This window comes from Cornus florida, unplaced genomic scaffold, assembly GCF_030987335.1.
Source record: "Cornus florida cultivar Cherokee Brave unplaced genomic scaffold, ASM3098733v1 CherokeeBrave_3.0.0_Hap2_Chr06, whole genome shotgun sequence".
Taxonomy (NCBI): domain Eukaryota; kingdom Viridiplantae; phylum Streptophyta; class Magnoliopsida; order Cornales; family Cornaceae; genus Cornus; species Cornus florida.
In genome coordinates, this window is record NW_026775576.1 from 76453182 (window position 1) to 76473634 (window position 20453).

Sequence of the window (20453 nt, forward strand, 5' to 3'; positions counted from 1 at the left end):
CATTTTCTACAACACAAGTAGATAAGCCTTCACCTTTTTTTCAAAATTACTTCTGCAAACATTACTTTCCTTTTTCGTAGAGCAATTTGTAGTATAAAAACGAATCCGGGGAACAAAAAGTTCACCCGTTGATCAAACATATTAATGGCCATCCTCTTAATCCGTGGGGGTGTCACCAATTCATACGCTGCCCATGCACCATATGAGATCCTATATAGTCTTCTCCCTTCGGCCATTTCACATCTGATTTTGTGGAGGTATCTGGATAATAAAGACCATAATGTGATTGGGATTTTCAACCACGAAATAATATTACTATCAAGTCAACCCTATGATGTAACGGATCGATTTTTCCCCTTAAAAAATAATATACAAACTTCAATACTTTAAAAATGAATAAAGTAAAACTATGTAAATTAAATTTTAAAACACACAAATAAATACTTATACCGATATTCTATTCTCATTCTATTTCTATTCTCATTCTATTCTCAGAATTCAAGAAGAATTAACAAAATGCACAAAATCGCTTGGCATGACTATGTCACCAAGAATAAATATTTCTCTAACAAGGTCGGCGAGAATTACTTTAATTTCAAACTGTTAGAACCGCTTTGCCATTGACCACGAAAGCGTCGCAGCAGCTCTACAACCCTATTGAAGCAGCTCTCGTGCCTTTTCAGAATGGTGTGAATTGTGTTGGTTAAATCCCTAATAGATAAATAGGAGTAAACATCATAGCAAATAGATAGAAAAAATAAATCCACAACATCAACTGTACAACCATCAACATAAAACCAACTATTTCGCCAAAATTGGCTGTTTAATCGAACTGTGGAATACCTCTAACAAGGTGTCATATGGGCTTGGCACTAATCTCTGGGTTGGGTACCTCTATTGGGCCATGTAATTTTCATTCAAACCTTTCTCAGGCTTACTATGCATGTATGTAATTTTAATTTATACATAAAAAATAAATAATGGAAAAAAAATTAAACTAACTAAGGAAAAAATAATCCAAGAACGTCAAACTAAATAAATAATGAAAAAAATAATCCAAAGAGCATATAAAATATTTTATCAACTAATTGAAATTTCAGTAAAATAATATATATATATATATATATATATATGCAAAATAAATCTTGTACCACTGCAAAAGAAACAAGTCCTCTATGCTTTTTGGTACAAAAATCACGAACTGTCAATTGCCTAATAATCTATTAGAAGCCATTAGGGTATATATTTGGGTTTGCATTTCTAAAACCGGATCCTAATCCGATCCCATAGATCATATCAACCACCAATTAATTACTAATATAATACGATTTTTTTAAAAATAAATACAATAATCTTATGCCTTGAAAAATATTTATAAGTTTTTTCTAAAAAATAAAAAGAACGTAATGAAAAAAGAAATCCAAAAGATAAATTCAAAATCAATGTTTCAACAAGAAAAATCAATCACAAATCATATAGACTAGAACATCAAGAAACAACCAAATAATCAACAAATTTGCATCACTAAAACATGACTTTGCAACAAATTGCACATTTAGCGGGTTTTATGTCAAACTTTTTTCGTAGGGGTGTTTCTTGTCATAAATTGATAGTAGAGGTTGCAATTTTCCATAATCTAAAAAATCAATCCAATAATGAATATAAACCAAACAATATAGAGAACATATTCCTCAGTCATTCCCCTCAATTTTTTTTAAAAAACAAAACATGAATATAAAACCAAATAATCCAAAATAGCACATAGACCAAATATAGAAATTGTTATACCACACTATGAAAATAAGGGAAGACGTGTGCAAGGAAGATACCAATATCTTTTCCGATTCCACCCATTTCACTGAACTTTCTTCTCCCCAACAGGTATACCTGTAATTGTAGGATTAAAACTGAAAAAAGTTAAATATGCCACTGAACTCCTATGCATTATTTGAACTTGAACATGTAATACTTGAAATCATTATTAAATTGATGTTAATTTTTTTAGCAGCTAAAATACTTGGAGGTTTACAAGGTCCACTCCTGAAGGCAAAAACTTCAAAGGAGGACTCCAACACCACAACCTCCGTATCACTTTTACCACAATCTATTATTTTAGTTTCCCTAGTTCTTTTTTCCTTCTTTTTTAGAAAGTTCACATTTCCTTCTCCATTCGATTTTAAATAATTTGTACTGATGTTGCATACACATCAATTAGTTGCAATAAGGTTTCATAATTTGTACTCAAGTTACTTGCACATTAATTAGGATGACAAGTCCGTAAAGTTTTTAAAAATCAAAATTCAGAAAAGACTACTCCTTTACTATTATTATTTACCACGCAACAACAACAACAAAAAATAGTGTTTTTTTTACCACTTCACCTTGTACTTGGCGACCACTTCGCTCAATTCTTTCAAATCACCCTTGGTAAAGATCAACACAACATTGCCCTAATTTCCAAATCAATAATAATCAATAATAATCAATTTTTTTTGCCTCAAATTAAATATTAGTAAATCATTTAAAATCCATATATTTTCTAAATTTAATTGGATTAAAATCAAGGCATTTTGCATGCATTAAATCATGAATTGAAAACCTTAGTTTTATATTATTAAAAATTGAGTGGGAGCGGGGATTTTTATACATTACCTCATGGCCTTCGTAATTATAACCATTGTGATTAGATTTTTAAAAATAAGGCTCCACGCATGATTTAAAGAGTCTAGATTACAAGAATGGTGGTCTCACGAAAATATATTTATAACCATTATATTTAGATATTTAAAAATAAGGCCCTACGCATGATTTAAAGAGTCTAAGCTATTAATGGCAATATATTTAATATTTGATTTTTCGTTGGAGCATTAATTATGTTATACACTCAATCTAAAATCAATAGTATTAGCTCCCCAACGGAGTGGTCTATACTAGGTGATTTTAGAAAGGCTAAATTTAATCGGGAATTATTTCATATATATAGATAAGGCATTGTCTAAAAAGATATGGAAATAATGAGTTGTTCTCGTCAATAAGTAATAATGAATTCCGCCAACGGGATAAGTTATTGGCATATTGATTGTCCGATTTTTCATGCAATGTGGTTAAGGGACCCACAATTAATTAATTATTTTATACTTGCATGATTATTATTATTCACTTTATTTATTGTATGAATGCTTTTATTTTCAGATTTATCATGACTAGTGCATTCAGTCCACTTGCAAACATACTAAAAGAAAATCGATTAACTAGACCTAATTATATCGATTGGAAAAGGCAATTAGATATTGTACTCACATATGAGGGGTTGAATTATGTGCTTACTACTCCTAGACCTTCTCCACCTTTGCCTGAGGATCCTCCTGAGGAACATGAAGTTTTTAAGAAATGGAATAAAGCAGATGGGATGACTAGGTGCTACATTCTTGCTTCACTCTCGAATGTACTCCAAAGTCAACATCTTCAATATCTCACTTCTGCAGACATCATGCTTAACCTTAAGGAAATGTTTGGGCAAATTGGTAAGAGTGCACGCCAAAATGCTATGACAAATTTGATGACCATTAAGATGGTCCAAGGTACTTCAGTTCGGGAACATGCTTTAAAAATGATTGGTTTTTTAAATGAACTGGAGATCCTTGGATGCAACTTGGATGGTGAACTTCAGGTTGACATGATTATCGCTTCATTGCCAGACTCATTTAACTCTTTTAGGGTTAATTATTATATGAATAAGCTTGAGTACACACTCGCTGAACTATTGAATGAGTTGGTAACCTTTGAAGGGATAAACAAAAGCAAGGGTGCATCTATCAACTACACTCAGTCTGCTGGACCATCCACTTCTAGGCCCAAGAGGAGGGGCAAGAAAAAGAAGAATGATGGTGTCAAAACTGTGGTTGTGCCAAACAAAGTAATCCAAAAGGATAAGGGAAAGAAGAAAGTGCGGGTTGAAGGCGAAGGAAACTGCTTCCATTACGGTCAACCGGGTCACTGGAAACCTAACTGCCCAATACTTCGCACACAAAGTAAAGGAAAAGGTATATTCATTGTTGAGGCATGTAATGTGGTTGAATCTATAGATTCCTGGTGCATAGATTCTGGAGCCACTAATCATGTTTGCAATTCATTGCAGGGATTCCAGGAGTCCAGAAGCCTCAATGAAGGAGAGATATACTTGCATATGGGATCTAATGCTAAGGTGGAAGCTAAAGCAGTGGGAGTGGTTCATATGCAGTTTGATAGTGGGATGAGTCTTATTTTAGAAGATTGTCTTTATGCGCCAAATGTTAGGCACAATTTAATTTCAGTTTCTTCGTTGGTTTGCAAAAATTATATTTTTACTTTTGGAAAAAATGTTTTAATTAAATTAAATGGTTGTGTTATAACTTCTGGTGCATTGAAAAATAATTTATATGTTTTAACTCCTAGCTCATATCAAATGCAAAATTATGAATTAAATGCAACTTCATCTAGATTGAATGTTAAAAGAAAAACAGTTTCTCCAAACTCATTGTATCATTGGCATCTACGATTGGGTCACATCAATCAAAATAGGATTCAAAGGTTGGTTAAAGAAGGTTTATTACCTTGTGAGGCAGAGGAGCCTATGCCAACTTGTGAGTCATGTATTGAAGGAAAGATGACTCGAAGGGCTTACTCAGCCAAATGATATAGAGCCAAAGAACAATTAGAGTTGGTGCACACAGACGTGTGTGGTCCCATGAACACCTAAGCGAGAGGAGGGTTTGAGTACTTCATCACTTTCATTGATGATTATTCACGTTTTGGATATATTTACCTAATGCGACACAAGTCAGAAGCTTATGGAAAATTCCGTGAGTTTCAGGCGGAAGTGGAGCGTAGATTAGGTAAACTTATCAAAACACTTCAATCTGATCGAAGAGGTGAATACCTCTTGGGGGAGTTCAAGGATCATATGGTCAATGAGGGTATTGTGTGCCAGTTATCCGCACCTGACTGCCCTCAACAGAATGGAGTGGCAGAAAGGAGAAACAGAACTTTACTTAACATGGTTGGATCTATGATGAGTTTTGCTACATTACCTCTACTATTTTGGGGATTAGCCTTAGAATCAGCGATGTATATTTTGAACTATGTTCCATCCAAGTCTGTTTCAGGAACGCCATATGAGCTGTGGTTTGGACATAAACCTAGTTTAAATCACATGCATATATGGGGGTGTCCAGCACACGTGCGAAAGAAACAGACAGACAAGTTGGAAGCAAGATCAGATGCATGCTTGTTTGTTGGCTATCCTAAGGGCACTAGAGGTGGATTATTTTATGATTCCAGGGACAATAAGGTTATTGTCAGCACTCATGCTGTTTATCTGGAGGAGGATTATATTATGAACCACAGACCTAGTAGCCAGATAGTGTTAGAGGAGATGGTTGGCACGTCAGATATACCCCCTGTGGACACACCTAATATAAATACTGAGAATGATGAGACACAAGAAGTCCCTGTTGAATTACCATCATCTAGTACATCGATTCCTGCACCGGTCCTTCGGCGTAGTGGGAGGACTATCATCCAACCCGAAAAACTCACACTTTTGGGTGAGGTCTATGAGGCCGTCCCCGATAAGCATGAGTCGGACCCAGTAAGCTATGCGGAAGCGTTGACCGATATAGATGCGAATCGTTGGAAAGATGCCATGAAATCAGAGTTGGAATCGATGTATTCTAACAAAGTCTGGGATATTGTAGAACTTCCTAGTGGGGTTCAGCCCATTGGTTGTAAGTGGATCTACAAATGAAAGAGAGGAATGGATGGGAATGTTGAGACATTCAAAGCTAGATTGGTTGCAAAAGGCTTCACTCAACGTGAATGTATTGATTATGAGGATACATTCTTACCAGTTGCAATGCTTAAATCTATTCGCATTCTTTTGGCCATTAGTGCTTATTATGACTATGAGATATGGCAGATGGATGTTAAGACGACATTTTAAATGGCCATCTTGAACAAGACATCTACATGAGGCAACCAGACAGTTTCGTGGTTAAAGGTCGTGAGGACTGTGTATGTAAGTTGAATAGGTCTATTTATAGACTTAAGCAACCTTCACGCACATGGAACATTTGTTTTGATCAGGCAGTCAAATTATTTGGCTTTGAACAAAACGTGTTTGAACCTTGCATTTACAAGAAAAAACAGGGTAATGTCATCAGAATTCTCGTTTTATATGTTGATGACATCTTACTCATTGGTAATGATGTAGAGGCTTTGTCATCAGTGAAAAGGTGGTTGTTCAATAAATTTGAGATGAAAGATCTTGGAGAAGCAAGCTATATTCTTGGGATCAAGCTTATGCGAGATCGGGTTAAAAAGAAAATAGGCTTGTCTCAAGAGTCTTACATTGACAAAGTTCTGATCAGGTTTGGAATGGAAAACTCTAAGAAATGGTTTTTGCCATTTAGACATGGGTTGGCTCTTTCTAATGATCAGTCTCCCAAGACTGATAAGGAAATTGAGCAAATGAGGCGGGTACCATACGCTTCGGCAGTTGGTAGTCTCATGTATGCCATGGTCTGTACCAGACCGGACATCTGCTACCCTGTAGGGATTGTCAGTAGATATCAGTCCAATCCTGGACTTGATCATTGGTCAGCTGTGAAGAATATCTTAAAATACCTTAGAAGAACTAAGAATCTAATGCTCATTTATGGAGGTGATGATCTGGTTCCAGTCGGATATACGGATTCTGATTTTCAATCAGATCCTGACGCCAGGAGATCTACATCTGGATATGTGTTCAAGTTCAATGGAGGGGCAGTTAGTTGGAAGAGTGTCAAGCAGGGTTGTACTGTTGACTCAACCATGGAAGCAGAATACATTGCAGCCTCTGAGGCAGTAAAAGAAGCTGTTTGGTTGAGAAACTTTCTAATTGAACTGGAGGTTGTGGAGCACATAGATCGGCCTATGACGCTTTATTGCGACAATAGTGCAGCTATAGCCCAAACCAAGGACCCAAAATTTCATAAAGGAACAAGACACATTCAGAGGAAACATCATGTGGTTCGTGATATAGTAAAGCGAGGAGATATACTTGTGGCCAAGATTGCATCGGAACATAACATTGCTGATCCATTCACAAAGGCTTTACCGATCAAGATGTTTGATCGTCATATGGAGAACATGGGAGTTAGATGTGATTCGAATTGGCTATAAGTGCAAGTGGGAGCTGTCAGGATATGTGTGCCCTAGCATAGCAAATTCTAATTTTGGATTGTAAAAGTCATGGTTTCTTATCTGAATATTATTATTAAAGCATTATACAATTGGTGAATGGAATGTATTATTTGTTCGATTCATTATGGAATTGATTGTGTCCACTTGATTACAAAATATATTTATATGTATGTAATGGCAATTAATACTATGTTATAAATTAGTAATCATAAATGGTTTAAAGTCGGTAATTATGGATGGACATTTAATTAATTAAAACTTAAACCGGGTCCACGATAGATTGAGATATTTGCGAGAGCTATCGTATGCAATTGCTCTCTATCACAATCATGACTTTTGACTCTCAAGCATGAGAGAAGTATAGACTCTTTTATTAATTAATAATTACTTTGATTTGTTCGGCGGATACCTCGGGATCCTTAGATCGACACTTTGGGTAGTTATGTAATTAATAATTAGAGATCTATATTCTCAATATTTGCATCAGTGCTATTTGTATTTATTTTGTTTTGATTATGGTTGATCACAAATTAAATTCGAAGGCCTTCGTATGTTTTAGACAAATGTTTTCTATATATATTTATTTAATAAATTATTATTATTTTTTGTCAAATAAATATTTTATTGTGATCGAGCCGAAAATAATCAAAGGTAACAAAATAATTATATTAATTATGTTGTCGGATTGATGGCTTTAATTATCCGATGAATAATTAAGTATAGAGGGGTCAAAGTGCAACATTGATTTAGAGGTTATTTACTATTTAATTGGAGTGCAATTAATTTCTTTTAGTGGAGTAGAAATTAATTTATGAATTAATTGAATTGGGTCCATGGTTTAATGGACCGGACCAATTATTAATTTATAGGAGCCAAGAAAATAGTAAGCCCAAATGGATTCTCACCAATAGCCCAAGTTGATATTGGAGTCATGTTAGAATTGAGAAAGTTGAATTAGAGATGGAGAATGATTTATTGTTTCCTTATTCTTATTTTTATTTTGCCTATATATACATGAGTTTATATATATTTTTAGGGTGACTTAGAGAATAAGAAAAAGGAATATACTTTCTCTCTCTAAATTTTAGGGTTTTGTTTTCTCTTCTAAAGAATGCTACCACTAGCCTAGATTCCAAGGTCATTTATCAAGGCATATTGGTAATTCCTAAAGGGAAGATAATAATCAAAAAGAAGGAGAAAGGATCTTGCTAAAGGGATCTACAATAAGTGAGAACATTCACTTTAGAGGAAAGTTCAAAAAGGTTTACTCAAACCTTTGATGTAAGTTTTCAATCTGTGTATTGAATTATGCATCATCTTTTATTTATTTTTGCATAAAACTTGTCTCCATGTAATGAATCAAGATCTATGATTGCAAATCCCTCAAAAAAGTTTTAAAAACTTGCACGCTTCCTAACAGATTGATCATTGTCACATTAGTCTGGCCATTGCCTCCATTAAATCCCTTCTCTGCTGAACCAACAACTAAAGAAACATCAGTGTGATGAATTTTTTTAAAATTAAGGTTTGAAAAATGAACTATTTTTTATTTTATTTCCTTTCTTAATTATCTACTTTCCGTACAATCAAAATGATTTTTCTTTTTGATAGTGACAGCTACAAACTTGGGAGATGTATAAGGAACCATATTGAAATAAATTTAACAGGGAGATATATAATTGTCGAGCTTCGTTGAAAATTTTATATATATTGAATTTGACATACTAATTGTTGAGTATAAAATTTTATACAGAAGCAATATTTTCATTACATTGCAGTACAATACAACATTGAGCAAGCAAACCACAAGTTTAACAAAATAAGCTTCACTAAATTAGACATCACCGCCTACCAATAAAGAGGGAGAGATGGAGATTTTTATTTTTTATTTTTTTGTTTTTCCTGGGAGAGGAGAGTTGAGTGCATGACAGAATAAAAACAGTAAAACGATAGAAGGGCAGGCCAGTGAGAGAGGGAGGGAGATGCAGAGAGAAAGTTCTATGGAGGGAAAATTTTCAATATTTAAGTAATGACATGTGATGTGTATGAAGGTCTAAAAAAATTAGAGGTAGAAGAAGTGTACTTGAAATAGTGGTGGGTAATTTTATTTTATCAATTTACAATTTTACACATCTATAAATTTTATAGCGTTTGGGACCACATAAATTTTATTAATTAAGCGAGGTATTAATTTATCGATAAATTAGTAAGAGGTTTCTAACGGCATCTTTTAAAATACTTAGAGGATCATAGTCCTCGCCATATTTATATTATTAGGTTAAATACCTTTGATTGGAAAATTATTTTTTATTTATTACTCAATGCACCATATTTAATTTTTTTTTTCTCAACACAGATGTTGGGAAGAGTTATAATATTATTATATTGTCAAACAAACTTATAAATCGTTCCGAATAGAATCATGTGCAATTTGAAACCCCTCGGTTACTTGATGGGATTTTTTGACAAAAAAATAAAAATAAAGAGGGATTTATTACAAAACACTTGAAGTCAAGGGAGTTTATTGCAATTTATTCTTTATAATATTCAAGCTCTAAGTTAAACTTCTAACATTTTCTACCTTACAAAAATAATCTTTTTATAAAGTTGTAAATCAATTGAAAAAACTGTTAAACAGTGCTTTTAAACTTTTATAACTCTATATGGAATATATCTTTATTCTAATGGAACTTATTTCCAACCAAAAAAAAAAAAAGATATTAAGATGTCTTACAATTGGCCAAAAAAAAAATGAGACAACCTTATAAGCTTGAATGATTTCATGATTGAAAATTAACATTAATTTGCATACTTGATAAATGAGTATGAACAACCAAAAAAAAAAAAAGTATGAACTAAAGTCTTATGGACTAGTGGGTTATGGATAGGGATGACAATTTCCTCCAACCTGTTGGATTTTCGCCCCGCTCCATTCCTAATGAGGCGGATTTAGTAGTTCCATAAATGGATTTGAGGTGGATATAATAAAAGAATAACTATCCTTTCTTTTCTCTCCTCTATCTTATCCAAACAAGAATAACTATCATTTCTTTTCTTTTTTTCCCAATCTATCCAAATACGAATTAAAATTATTACTACCCTTCTTTTTTTTTTCTTTTTCTTTTCCCTCCTAATTAATACTATCATTTATTTTCTTTTTTCCTTTATCTATCCAACCACACCCTAAGACTAATCAGTAATACCCTCTACTGTCATTAGAGTTGTAAAAGTCTCCACCATGTTGCTCATTGGAGTGCTCATTAACAAACTGTACACTCTCATCAAAATCAAAACCCATATCATTTCCCACATTGACTTCTTCAGTATTTGCATTTGCATTGCACTGTTTACTATAGCCACTGTAACACTCATCCTCACTCCAATCAAGATCACTATCGCTATCATTCTGAAAGGCAGACTGCAATGCGGGTGTTGTGGTAGGGGTAGACCTAGCAATACGTGTCCCATCATAATTCACAAGAATGTCATACATCTTCCTCTAATTTTTTTTTTTTTTTTTTTTCAATTTTCAAAGTACCTTCCTCCAATTTTATTTGTTTTATTCTTGCGTGTTTCACAATAACAACTCACCTTAAATAAATAAAAAATAAAATAAAAAAAACTAGTCCACTGTCTACCATGATCTCATCATAGTCTTGCAATAAAATGTCCTTCTAACCATTAAACTTGGAGCACAAATAAAGTACCCAACATCAACATCATATATACTGTTCATATACAAATGTTTAATTATAAAAAATTGATTAAAAAAATCTTAAAACAAATTCATACACGCAAATCCAATAAAATGGTTCAATTGAAATAAATTTAAGCGCGAGCACGGAAAGAAAAAGTTGACCAGAGCATGTGATCTTCTGCAATGAAAATCTATGCCGAGTAATCACTGAATTTAGAACATCTAGTAATTATGTGAGGTTGTCTTGCTCATTTTGGCATAGAGTGTTTTTTTCTTTTCTTTTAAAGGTAAATCATACATACACATATTTATTCTATTGCTGTCTGAAAGTCTCAAATTAATTGCTGCCTGAAACCTTCAAATTAATTGAGACATGCATTATATCACAATGATAGAATAAAATCGAATAAAAACCCATCTTGCTAGTAGTTGTAATTGCATGGTCGCAGTCTCATTTGCGGTTTTAATTAATTCCAATAAACTGAGAAGTTTACAAATCAAACAGCAACCATAGAAGAAAAGAGTGTTCATAGTCAGTGTTAAAGCATAAGCATCACTCACCTGGCGCACACTTTTAGAAGAAAATTTAATGTTCCTATTAACATTATATTTGTTTTAGGTACTATCGTACTGTTAGAAGAAAATTTAATATTTCTATTAACATTATATTTGTTTTAGGTACTATTGTATTGTTTAACGATTATATTGACTAAGTAAATAATAATTTTTTTCTTAACAAATAGAAAAAAATAATTTAAAAAATATTAATAATTTTGAAAAGTGAAAATGTAATATTAAAATATATACGATAACTAAAATTTAAAAATTTTAAAATACTGATGCTAATATAATTATTAAAAAATGGTGATTTGTCAAATTCTGATAACTAAAATTTGAAGATGCTCTAAGAGCTGGCTAGCAGATTTTGTGAGAGAGATACAAACATAAGTCATGTCAGTCATCATCCCGACTGCGCGATTAGATGGTGCTGGCAAAGTTACCTGCCAGCTTTTAAGACCAAATAAGGTGCAGGAACTTGTACTTGCAGCATCCTACGTAAAACCCTAAACTTTAAATTAATTATAGGGTAAATTACCTACACCTAAATCAGAATAAAATTATGCAAAACTACCCTCACACCCTTTGTAAGAACGTTGACATCAAAAATCATTTTATGATTTTACCCTCTTAATTTCGTAATTTTTTCTTCATTACCCTTTTGTTGGCCCATGTAAAAACACCCTCCCACTACTGTGGTCCCACTCTCTTCATCTGTCCGGTTCCCCAATAGCTCTTAGAAAAAAACCGAACCCAAGATTGGTTTCGTTCGATTCCAACTACGATTTGTTAATATTGAAGAATAATTTAATATATTATAAAAAAAATTTCACTCGCAATCACAGGTATCAAACTAAATACATGTATTTTATTCAATATTAAATTTCAAAACAGATGGTCTTACAGTAGTAATCAAGATAAAATAAAAAATAAATAAAATTGGAGCTATTAACTCTGTCCGAATATGTGGTCGACAGAGAAGTCTTTGATAGAAGTATTATATATATATATATGTGTGTGTGTGTGTTTTTCGTTTTAAATTAAGTGTTGTGTTTTGAGAACCGTAATTCACAGAATGTGAGTCACAGTTTTTAAAACAGATACTTAAATTAGGACGAAGGTAATATATAATTTGTGAGACAGCTGTATGTTATATACTTTCTCTGTCTCATAGTTGTCCATCTTTTTTTTTGGATTATCCTAAAATACTTATTTACTTATCAAATTTAAACAACATATTTTACATCTTTCCATAAAATACCTTTAAAAAGTTCTACTCACGGTAAGAGACATTTATTATACAACAGATATCATTGATAGGAGTAATATGATATATAAATAATATTGGGGTAATTACACTTATCTCTCTTGGGTTTAGGAGTAATTACAGGCGGTACTTCTTACGTTTAAACAATTATATCGCTCTCCCTAAAGGTTTGCTCCGTCGTAACACTTAGCCTCCTCCGATGAAAGTCAATGCCAGTCAATAATAATTTCTAATGACATCGGTTATTTTTAACTTTGTAATACTACATTTGCCCTTCTTATATTTGTAAGGACATTTTAACCCTTACTTTTGAATTAACAATTACTTATATATCCTCAATCAATAGAAAAATAATCACCCTTTATTTTTATGTCACAATCTCAATCAACAAAATCACCCCGGAATTCATGAATCCACATAGTCGTCGATGACGATGACAATATTGAATAAGTGAAGATTATGCTATCGATAAACCCATGTATATATCAAAAATCACCTATTTTCAAAATTCCCGCAGAACAAACAAACCGGTGTTTGTTAACTCATTGAATTATTAATAGAACTTGGTTAACTCATTGAATTATTAATAGAACTTGGTTAACTCATTGAAGGATTTATACCCATCACAAATCACATATATGTGGAAGGATTTTTGTTGTCTGCAATTAGGCCTAACCTCGGGGATTTTTACTGTCCAACATCTTCTCTCAATCTACCCTGCAACCTCTTTACGAGATTTATCAATGTATAGTCTCCATCATAATTGATTACATATCCATTTAATTTTTTTTTTACCCTGGCAAAGAGATTACATAAACATTTAATTGATTACAATTACAATATCCACAACAGTCATTATCCATAAAATGCAACAGCAGACCTTCACCACTGAACAACCACTATACAACTCCATCAACGATATAGTTATCCATGAAAAGTCAGTACTTAGTGAGGACAATATGTGACTGCAATATCAAGGTTATAACATGATTGAATCACTTATATTAGAATCACCAAAACCAGTACAACACACAAACCGCGCAAGCATGGATTCGAATTCAGAACTCAAAGATTGGGGATTCAGAAAAAAATGTCATCCATCATCGCTGTTGTTTTCTCCGCCGCCGGCTTGCAAAAGAGATTCAGAAAATCATCGCATCCCTATCACAATTTATTTTTATCTTTGTAATTTTGTATAAGGCACCTCTTACAGTTACAGACACGTCTATGTCTCTATATAATATACTCCGTATATATATACACACACGATCTATATACATATATACAAATATATATACTGGTCCATCTCTAGATGATTAGATCTATATGCATCACTGCAAATCGTCACACCGATCGATTCAATCAGAACAATCTGTCGAGCCAAACCCACACAGAGAGCATCACTTTTCCCGAACTCTCCATCGCCTCAAGAACCGCCTCTTCAGTTGCTCCGACGACTCCACCGAGCTCATCTATCTCCGAAAGGAGAGAGAAACCGAGCAGAAGCGCCACCTTACTTGCTGGGACCTGATCTGGCATGGATTCGTCTCCGTCGTCGGCTCTGTCATCTTCCCCTCACAAAGCTGCCGGACCCCTCCATCGTGCTCTCGTACGCTGCATCTGGCAACTCTGCGCTGTTATCCCTATTCTATTAGGATAAAAGAGTAATTTACTACCACATTATCATTAGTAATATAATATAGAGGGTATATTAGTATATTCACACAAATTTCTAACATAACTCATCGGATCACATTGGAGGGAGGCCAGTGTAATTTTTGTAATGTAAATAGTACTGTGTGTAATTACGCCTAATTTTAAAAGAGGTAAGTAAAATCATCCCAATAAAATTTGTTAATAGAAATGGTTCGGTACGGTTTTAAGGACTTGTAACCAGAAGTTCAGAACCGAACCCTAATGCTTTAAGAATTGGAATCGAATCGTGAAGGAACAAGAACTGTTCTCCGATTCTTTGTGCTTTGTGCACCGTATGGCCTCCATCACTCTCTCTCCCGCTAGAGTCTCCATCACCCGTATAGTCTCCATCACTCTCTCTGCCACTAGATATGAACTGTGAGTCAAACTAACAGATGCTATGACGTTGGGCATTCAGAAAGAAAGACCAAACCTGTGGCTGATTATTTTCAATCTTCTGTATTTATGATATATCATAAATTAAACTGACATGTGAAATGGAAGGTTTGGGGTGGCATGTTGGGGGCAACAGCTATGGCTATGATCATTTTGATGTCAATGCTTCTCTCCTGTCCTACCCAATCAAGGATCTTCTGTATCAAATAAATGACACACGTTCCAAAATTATAGCATACTCTTAGTATTCAAATTGTTCACCTCTATTGTTAAACCAAAATAGTTTACCCAATCTAAAATTTAATATATTATTATTTTTAATTTATCCTCTTTTTTCTAATTATAAAAGCATGTTTTTTTTAGGTAAAAATTATAAAAAGCATGTTGATCCATCATAAAAAATAAAAAATAAAAAAATTTATTTAAAAATTCACACTCTTTGTATTAATTATCAATCTTTAGGAATAGTAATTTTTAAGAGAACATATTATTAATGAATTATTATTTTTTAAATTATCAATTTATTCTTTTAAATTTAAAAATTTATATTACTCCGCACTAAATTGAAAGATTTTTGAAAAACTTAAAATGGAATGATGTAAAGATCGTACTATTTATTTTGGTTTGACTTTTAAGGAGATATTTTAATAATTTATTTAGTTTTTTGTTTATCACTACAAAATATTTTTTATTTAAATTAAATAAACTAAATTATAATTTAATACATAATGTAATATTCTTAAATTGACTTTAACTAAATTATAATATTTAGGTTCGTGTTTGAAGGTAATTTTGTAATTTGAAAAATATCGATTTTTATTTTTAAAAATAAAGTGAAATATCAAAAGGGTAATTTTATAATTTAATAATTCTTTAACTGTTCATTGAGAGGGCAATGTGATATTTTTGTAATAATATTTGCTTTTTAAAAACATGTTAAGATTTTATTATCAAAAATTGAAAGTAATAATAATTTTATGATTTTAGCCTTAATTTTTTTAACATAACGATATGTGTTGCAAGAATAAAGAAGGGAGTTTTATATTAAGTCAAAGCTCGAAAGGTGAAAGCCCATTGAGTAAATGGTGCGACTACGTTCTACACGTAAGGATCATTAATTTATGGGATCGTTGTCCGGTAAAAGAAGTTGTTGTGTTATGGATATTGTTTTGTGGGTAAAAGGCTGTATGATGTCACTGATGAGACAAGAGAGAGAGAGTAATTGACCTGGTAGAGTGTTACCGTGTTAGGAGAGGATAACGTGTTCTTCTGTGTTGTGCAGTGAATTTTGTGATGAATCTGATAATATCTTCTTATATCGAGGGAAAGGGGTCACGGGTGATACAAAAAAAGGATATATATATATATAGACACACCCACTGAGGGCCTGTTTGGGGATGCTCTATCTTGTTCTATGGCCTGCTCTACCGTGCAAATGGACATTATTGAAGACACCAACTTGTTTGGCATGGGCTGCATTGTGTCCAAAAGCGCAAGAATAATTTCTGATTTTGGGCCAATTTTCGAAAAATTCATGTTCCAAAGTGTTTCCAAGTTTCAGCCGACCCACTATTCACTGTAGAAAGGAGAACAACAGTCCAAAGTGCAGGAATTCTGAGAACACATATTTAAGAATAGGTGGAACATTGCCCTAATTGTGAACTTGCCTCCATCTCTATTCTCGTTCTCAACTGTGAACTTGCCCTACTTTCTGAAAAAACACTCTGACTTGCCCTCTTTCTCTGCAACTGCAAGCTACAAAATCTACAAGAATCAGAAGTTCGAAACCTACCTCCATCTCTATTCTCGTTCTCAATTCTGAAGTTGCCCCCTCTCTCCGCAACTGCAAACTACAAAATCTAGCAGATCTGTGAACTTGCCCCCCTCTCTCTCTTTCAAGAACTATCTCAGCTCTGCGTTTTTCGGCGAACCCCACCTTAGCGTTTTTCGGCGAACCCAAAGTTTCGGCGCGTAGATCTGTCACTCCGGCGACCTCTTGTGCACTCTCGTCTGCCGATTCCGACGAACCCCACATCTCAAATCTCTTGCAATTTCTTCACCTGCTATATATATATATATATCAAAATAACGTGAATCCTCATTTTTTATATTTGTCAATCTGAAATTTAAAAAATTTAAATTTAAATGGAGAAAGAAAATAATTGTGACTTATTATTAGATAATATAATATATGATTAAATTTGTTTTTTTATTTTTAGTAAAAAGGTACTGAAGAAGCAAATTTTCTATTTACAGATTTTTATTGGTAGTTTTTTAATTAAAAAAACTCAACACTCGTACTAATTTTCAGCAATGAAATTTATTGATAATATTTACAGGTTTTTATTGGTAATTTTTTAACAAAAGAAACCCAACAATTTTTGTTGGTTTTTGGAATTTGTCACTTAGAAAAAAAAAATATTTCATGATTTTTTTTTTAATAATTTTGGTTACAATTTTATTTTTCGAAACATGTTTTGTTCTTATATTTCTTAGAACAATATATATTACCAAACATATTCTATCATGTTTTTGTTCCAAAATTCTCAGAGTAAATTTGGAACACCAAACATGTTTTATTCTCATTTCAGAACATCACACTACAAAACACTTGTTCTATTCTAAACTAAAGCGGTACATTACATCACACAACATTTACCAAGCAGTACATTACATTACACAACATTTCCCAAACGGATCTTTTAAGTTTTAACATTGGATTCCTTCCTCGAAGTAAAGACAATGAATTTGATTGGGTCTTGCAACAGTGTTGACCAGATCATTTTTACAAAACTTTGAATCGAGTCAAAGAACAATTGAATTACTACGTACATATGTAAAGAGTGCACACTGCACAGTGAGACAGACAACGCACGAAGCTACGAGCTCACGAAGCTCTGGAAAATCAGTCTTCCTTATCAAATAGGTGAGCTCACGCAACTATAGAAAATTAATCTCTCTTATTAAAAAGATAGATTACGAAACTCACGGGGATGAACCTCCCATATTAAAAGGTTAAGTTCATGAAGCTTGAAGAATCTCCTTATTAAAGGGGCGAGCTGAATAAAGCTCATTATCGTCGTTCCCCGTATTAAAAGGGGTGGAAATAAAAGTGCCCCGTACTATAAGGGCCCAAGCTGAATAAAGCTCGTAATTGTCGTCCTCCGTATTAAAAGGGGTCGAAATCAGCTTGTAAAATATACTTCCCTTTTTAAAGGACGAGCTGAGTGAAGCTCGTAAAATATATTTCCCTTTTTAAAGGGCGAGCTGAGTGAAGCTCGTAAAATATACTTCCCTTTTTAAAAAGTAAGCTCATTCATCTTAAGAAAGCCTACTCCCTCAGCTCATGAAGTTCGGGCAAATCTGCTTCCTTATTAAAGGAGTAAGGGAGATCAACCAAAAAGAGTTCCCCAACAAGGGTTAACTTAAAAAGAGATTGATTTCTGTTAAAGAGACGTCACTCAAAAAAACACTACATTCTTGATGCTTGACAAGCAAGCACAAGAATGGGGGGCAACTCAAAGTTAAAAGAGAAATAAGATAAGGGTAAGGGATTTATCTTACCCAAAATCTCTATGGAATCATAAAAAATATCTACTTACCATATGTAACCAGAGTTACCATTCCTGTAAGAAGGAAACGATATCATCTTGGATGAGGGAGAATCTCGTTTCAACAACTACTACCATTAATGCTTCTATAAAAGAGATGATGGGTTAACCTAAAAAGGTACGTCAAAAATTTTATATGTAATCCTTATCGGATATTAGATTGTCAAGTACTTACTTAACTGTCGGAGTGCACTCGGCCGGCACCACGCCGGTCATCACTTCTTTTGTTTTGCAGGAATCGCCACCGACTCCGAAGCGTGTAGATTTTTGGCATCAACAATAATAATTTAAAAAATAATTACAATATTAAATGAAAAAAATTATTCTATAAAACATAATTAGTAAAACTCTACAATGATCGATGAACATAAAATTGATAAAAGGTAAAAGAAATAAAAATAATAAAATTTAATTGAACTTTTCAATAGGAATTCAATTATTAGGTGTTTTCAAACTTCTAAAACAGTATCAAAATCAATACTATATTTTTTTATAACAATTCACTAATATGCATTCAGTAGTGAATAATATTCAACAAATCAATGAAACTTTGTTAAAAAGGGAAAATAAAAAACCTTAGGCAATATATATATATATATATATATATATATATATATTAAAAAATAAAATAAAAACATAATATTATAATTAATTATTGAAATACTGAAACACTGAAACTCTTTGTATTTTTAATAATAGTATATATAAATAAATAGATATATTATTAAAAAATAAAAAATTCATAATAAATACGTAATTTGTGTTAGAGTTTTAACAAAACTCTTTTAAATTGTAAGAACTCTTTTTTAAAAATATATATATATAATTTCAAAATAAAAATATCTAAATTATATATATATATATATATATATATATATATATATATATATATATATTTACACTAAATTATAGTACTTAAAATATAGAATCTTTGCTCAGAATTTTCCTTTGGACTATAGATGGGACATAACCGTGGTTTAAAAGTTTCAATTTTTAGATTTATTCAAAAAATTTACTGAATTAAAATTGGTAACTATTAAAAGTGCTTTTAATTTTAATGGTTTATCAAACCATTCTAACACAATTTTTAAATATAAATGCACTTTTAAGCTATTGAAAATAGTTCCAATATTAAATCTATTTGAAAGAGAGCATAGACTCATGGCCCGGCTCTGAGATTGAAAATATCTTGAGAGGCTAGGCCACTTTAAAAGTGAGGCTCTCTATACATAATTTTTTTTTTTTTATAGGCCCGTTAAATGATTTGTTGCATTTGGTTACAAATTTTTATTTTTTGGTGGCCCATCTTTCATGGCCTATAAATTTTGAGGCACCTTAAATGATTTGTTGCATTTGGTAACAAATTTTTTTTTTTGGGTGGCCCATCATTCATGGGCCTTTAAATTTTGAGGCCCCCTAAATTCTGAGGCCCTAGGCGACCGCCTTGGTCGCCTTGGGTCAGGGCTGGCCCTGTTAAACTTGGATTGAAGTCTGAATCAAAACATTAATAAAACAAAATAACAGGTTTAAAATAAAATTATATCTACCCATTCCACTGAGGTGTACAAATCAATTCTCGATTTTCAATGATAACGAATTTTTTTCCTTGACATTATCCTATAAATCTAATAAATCAAGTGAATTATTTATTATAATTTTATAATTTTAATTTAATTATGAACTAGATATAAAAAATGCCTATAGAATCCAACTTTAATGCAAATCCGATATAGATTATAACATTGTAATATAGAAATATTTTGTACTAAAAATTTCAGAAACTCTCTATTTGACTTCGAGGTTGAGTTAGTATAATAGGAGATAAAATAAAAGAAATGATAACATTACATGAAAAATAAATAAATAAATAAAATAAAGATGATAATGTTAATCTTTAAGCATGTTTTGTTGATTAATAAAAAATGAAGTAAATTAATTATTTTTATTTTATAAGCAGTAGTGACAAAAATGAAACATTTACATTTGTGTTGGGTGAGAAGAGAATCTA

General features: G+C 32.5%; 1 long non-coding RNA gene across 1 annotated transcript; it reads right to left on the bottom strand.

Moving 5' to 3' along the window:
• Window positions 1-332: 332 nt before the first annotated feature.
• On the bottom strand, window positions 333-2479 carry LOC132312160 (uncharacterized). The gene is made up of 3 exons (XR_009483203.1): window positions 2382-2479; window positions 1830-1887; window positions 333-711 (listed from the first exon to the last, which is right to left on the bottom strand). It is a non-coding gene; the product is annotated as an uncharacterized LOC132312160 (long non-coding RNA).
• Window positions 2480-20453: the final 17974 nt, after the last annotated feature.